This window comes from Ostrinia nubilalis, chromosome W (genome assembly GCF_963855985.1).
Source record: "Ostrinia nubilalis chromosome W, ilOstNubi1.1, whole genome shotgun sequence".
Lineage (NCBI taxonomy): Eukaryota > Metazoa > Arthropoda > Insecta > Lepidoptera > Crambidae > Ostrinia > Ostrinia nubilalis.
This window is the reverse complement of record NC_087118.1, coordinates 1,654,987-1,660,646: the sequence shown is the minus strand read 5'-3', so window position 1 is coordinate 1,660,646 and position 5,660 is coordinate 1,654,987. Positions and strand designations below refer to the sequence as shown.

The 5,660-nt window shown below is 32.8% G+C and overlaps 1 long non-coding RNA gene across 1 annotated transcript; it reads right to left on the bottom strand.

The window, feature by feature from the left end:
- Window positions 1-525: 525 nt before the first annotated feature.
- Window positions 526-3,429, bottom strand: LOC135086360 (uncharacterized). Its single transcript, XR_010260438.1, has 4 exons — window positions 2,047-3,429; window positions 1,472-1,698; window positions 984-1,199; window positions 526-897 (listed from the first exon to the last, which is right to left on the bottom strand). It is a non-coding gene; the product is annotated as an uncharacterized LOC135086360 (long non-coding RNA).
- Window positions 3,430-5,660: the final 2,231 nt, after the last annotated feature.

The following is a 5,660-nucleotide window of genomic DNA, read 5'->3' as shown; positions in this document are numbered from 1 at the left end:
CTTTAGACGGAGTGTACGACAATGAAAATATTACCAATTTCTTTGTCTTGATTTATACAACAAAAAATGTAATCATACCATATTTCTACAACTTATGAATAAAAAGATAAATTCAATGTTATGATAATACGGAACAAGGTTAACAAAACGCTTTGAAGGTTAACAGAACGCTTGAACATGGAGAACAAAACGTTTTAAATGTCAATTGTCATTTTTTGACATGTTTAATCTGACTGATACTGACAGAAAAAAATAATAATGTTTAAAACAACGAAGTGATCAAATTAATATTATCGTTTTATCTTTTATTCAGGATAATTTTAAAGGCAGTTACTTTCTGTTGGATTGATGCTCATTAGATAATACGCATCGCGAGTGCTCGCCTAAAGAGATATTCTTATAACTTTATTTTTCTAAAGATTATTATTTATACACATTCATAAAATAGACAAGGCTTTAATGGGGAACTTTTATTCAAGTCAACATAATAATGCTATCAAGAAGTTTAATAAATAAAAACAAAAGTTAAAATCAATATACTGCTTTATTCAATGTTTATTCTTACAAGAATTCCATCTAACACTTGTGCAGGTGGTGATATATTGTCTAAGTGACAAGCATAGGCTAAATACCATACGATACTCATCACATGTGACATGGTAATACTATTACCGTGCATGTGAGCAACACCCTACTGTCCTCAAACCCACAATACAGTTGCAACAATATTCTATGATGGCACGCCTCCTCATGATTATCTTCCTGTAGTTCATGTGAGTCAGGAGGGTCATCTGTCTCCAACGGTTGGGATGCAGTCTCTGGTGACTCAGAACCTTGCCGTGCTGCTTCATTTGCAAGTTGCCAACAAGCATGGCAAATACTATCCATGAGGTTGATCTAAAAAAACAAATTCATTTAATAGTGAAATGTTCACATTATTTTTCAACAAAAGTGACCTTTTTCTTCTTTCTTAAAGTACTTACATTATTAGGATATATCCAGCTTTTAATGATGTTGATGACATTTTCGTCTTCGTTTCTCAATAAGTAGCCATTGCTATGTAACAAATCTTTGTTGCAATTGACACATGTTGTTAATTCTTCATTTATGTTTCTGGCCTCATCAACCAATTGCTGACGACGGAGAGTTCTCTGAGCGCGTAACCAACATGCGGTACATGCTTGATCACTTTGAGTAATCTAAAACATAACAATATAGATCAAATCCTAGTTATTCTAAAAAAAACGTATATAAAGACATATTTATTGTACGGACACACAGAACAGAGACAATTATTTATTTATTTTATTTTGTTCGGAAAACATACAGTGAAACAATAACAGTCTAAAAACCACTGCTTAAGAAACTACATATTTTATACACCATTTACTGTTTTCGCATTTGTGTAACAATAGTATAATTAAATAACGAAAGCCAATTAAGATATTGCCAATTATGGTATTACATTTACCTGTCTTGGATGTATCCACTGTGATATAATAGCAACTATTGGGCCTTCTTCATTTGTAGGAGTTTCTCTCAATATTGTGCGAGAACTGACTGAAAATCGAGCGGCCGCATCCTACACAAATGTTGTGAAGACCAATTAGCCTCTCTTGATTCTCAACAATGTTTGCTCCAGTGACTTGAGCATTTCCAAGTTTCCAAGAGGCATGGCAAATAGTCAGTGTTTGTGATCTGAAACAAAAAAGGAGAAGTGATAATATACATAAAACTAGCCTAAAAATCTTCGAGAAAGGATTTTTGAAATCAGTCCAGTAGTGAATTATATCCAAATAACTTGTCAATAGATCTTTAGCTGATAAAATGTTCAGTCCAAGATCAGTCAACTCATTTGATATGATTGGAATTGGATTAAATACATTCTACCGACAATGGATATTTCAATAAACCATTGGTGACAATCTGTACATTTCCCAATGTAATAACTATAATATTTTTGAATACTAACGTACTGAGGATAAAACTGATGAAAAGCGGTTTTTATTGCTTTTAAAACAATGAAGTTTGAAATCTTTCTCTTACCTCTCTTGGATATGTTCACAGTCTCATAACTTCTGTAAGAGCCTCACTCTCTTCCAGGAGTAGATGCCGCCTAATTCGAGTCACTCGAATATCGCAGTTGATGCAGCGTAGAAGAGACATGGTTACAAACAGATCACAATACACAAACAAGCATCCTTTCGCTAAGATAGTATCACAATACTAAAGAAAAGACAGGGGGAGGCATAGGGTGCTCTCAACTCGACTGTTCTTTACTTTGCAAGTAGGTAGGTATACCATAAACAGCACTTTATGATCACACCGAGACGACGAAACGTTGGAAAACCACCAAACGATGGAACATAGAGAAAAGTAATACGATGGAATGTAAACAAAGAACTGATTTGACAGTTGTTGTACTTGTATGTCAGTCGCGTGACGTACCTTGACGTAATGCAATGTACGATACATTGGAGTAATCGATAATAATCAATAGCCTCCATTTATTCCTCATAAATCTAATTAGCATAATATATTATTAAAATGAATATAAATAGAGCTAAACCGATAATTATATTCACTTTGTTGATTGTATCAATGGTTTTATAGATCTTAAGTCGATATCTGAATAATTGGTAAAGTAAGTTAATCGATAATCGATTTATCTGATTGAATAAAATAGTTGTAGGTTACGGCCCTAAAGAAAAGGGTCCTATTGCGTTTTATTATTGCATATTCAGGTAAGCGTTTTGTTAGCAGTATTCAAATGAAAACAAAAGTTATGTTTTCTTTATTCTCGAAAGTTGTGGAAAATCATAAAAATACGTAAAATAAGTGTCCAAGTATCGAGTATATAATATCAAGAAATCAACTCCGTACATCTTCAATTTTACTGGGTACCATGCCTGCCATTGTTCTTTAATTATGAACACCGTTATATGCAATGATTTCCTCGAATTAGAGGTGTGTCAGATATAATATTATTAAACAACTAAGAAACTAAAAAGGACCTATGAGTTTATGCAGTATAAACTTTGTTTACAAGTTGAGGTTAGGCTCAATTACTAGATATTTTATTATTTGAGACACTAGGCTCAGTATTAGAAATATAGTCCTAATTAACATTTAACTTAATTCTAAATAAATATTATGAAAACAATACTCCCCTGTTTTAATTAATTGTTGTATTGACGATTTTTCAAAATCGTCATGTCATGTCACTGGCCGGTAAATTTTTCCTTCATTATTTCGTTGCAGTTATGGGTTGAATGCTTGATTTTTGTGGTAATTTCACTAAACTAAGTTTTAATGTGTTGATTTACAATGATTTACACTTGAAAAATACAATTAAATATTAAAATTAATGTAAAATAGATAAGAGCTGTCCTAACTACGTTTGACAGCCAGGGTGGCCAGCCGAAAAAAAAAAAAAAAAAAACAAAAATACTGAACCCACCACGCCAGGATTGGATAAACAAAGAAATCATAGAGGATATAAATAAGCGAAACGAATTGTGGCATAGCTACAAAAAAAACATCTCTGACAAATCATTAGAAGAGAAAGCCAAAATTTTAAGATCCAAGGTACACATGAAAATTCAAAAAACTAAAAAAACATACTACTTCAACTACTTTCAAAAACATATGAAGAATCCCAGATTAATGTGGCAAGGTATTAACAGACTAGCTAGTAATAAAATAACTGATTCTGCTGGACCAGACAAACTCACCATGGATTCAAGAACAACTTCAGATGTCAAAGAAATTTCCGAATGTTTTAATGATTATTTTTCAAGTATAGGTGAAATTTTAGCCAGTAAAATTCCAAATTTATACTTGTCGAGTCAAAGTACGTTAGCTTCCAAATTACCTCTATCCAACAATCTTTCTAAATTCGAACCGGCAACCACGGATGAAATTGCTAAAATCATTGATGGACTAGACCCCAACACAAGTTGTGGTATGGACGGCATTAGCGCCAAATCGGTCAAATGTATTAAACGGCTCATTGTCAATCCACTTACGAACTGTATAAATGACTGCATGGACCGAGGGATCTTCCCTGACTCACTAAAGATTGCAAAAGTAAAACCAATCTTTAAGGCTGGTGATAGGACAGACCCATGTAATTATCGCCCAATTTCGATTTTGCCAATTATATCAAAAATATTTGAAAAGGTTCTCTACTCGCGAATTGAAAAATATCTTAGAAAAAATAGCTTTCTGTACAAAAAACAGTATGGCTTCAGACCAAGATCCAACACGCTCTCAGCAACGGTAGACCTTGTGACCAAGATGAAAAATAAGATCGACGAAAAGCAACTGGTAATGGGGATCTTCATCGATCTCAAAAAGGCTTTCGATACCATTAGTCATAAAATACTTCTTGAAAAACTGTCCAACATTGGTTTCACTGATTCTGCTTTTGCCATCTTAAAATCTTACTTACAACACCGCAACCAAATCGTTGTTATCGACCAGTGTCAAAGCTTGGCTCGCCCAGTCACCTACGGTGTACCTCATGGCTCTATCTTGGGGCCACTTTTGTTTTTAATATACATTAACGATATTCAATATATAGGCCTTTCTGCTGATATTACTCTCTATGCAGATGACACAAGCTTATTTTATTCTGGCCACTCAATCAATGCAATGACAATGAAAGCACAGAGCGATTTGGATCTGCTCAACAACTGGTTTCTATCAAATTCTCTTACCATTAACTCATCGAAAACTAATTTCATAATTTTTGCAGCAAAAAACAAAAAATTCGATAGTGTCGTACAACTTAAAATAAACAACGAACTCCTTAACGAAAAATCTCATGAGAAGTACTTAGGACTTATTCTTGACCGCCAACTGAACTGGAAAATACATATTCAGAAAGTCAAAACTAAACTCACAGCTTTAACCGGTACCATTCGTAGTATTTCCAAGTGTCTTCCACGTAAAATAAAATATGTCATTTATAACTCCCTAATAAAACCGCACTTAGACTACTTAATTGAAATCTGGGGCACAGCTGCCAAAACAAATATACAAATTATACAAATAGCTCAAAATAAATTAATTAAATCTCTTTTCCACTACGACTTCCATACGTCCTCCCAAAAAATCTACGAGGAAACCAGGATTATGAATATTAAACAAACTTATACCTATTATACATGCATATTAATTTACAAAATTCTAAATAACCACATTCACTCAACCTTATCATTCCACAAAAAATCCCGTATACAAAAAATAAAATTAAGAAATGCTAATAATATAATTGCACGTCCTCCTAGAACCAATTACGGTACTAAAAATATAGAATTCGAGGGTGTGAAAATGTACAATAAATTACCTAATAAAGTGAAAGACGCCAAATCATTGTTTTCCTTTAAAAAATTATTAAAAATATACGTACTAAATGAGATAACAATAAATTAGACATCTGTATTTTTAATTATATACTATTAAGAATAAATTAAACATCTATAACAATTAAATTTTATTAATTAATCTAATATAAATACGTCAAATTCTCTATACACAATTAAAATTACATTTATTGCATACAACCATATTATTTTTACAATCCATTTAATATGCCGCATCCAATTTACAAAGTTCGCTCAGTGCGCATTACATCCGTGGTTGACTGGCGTGTG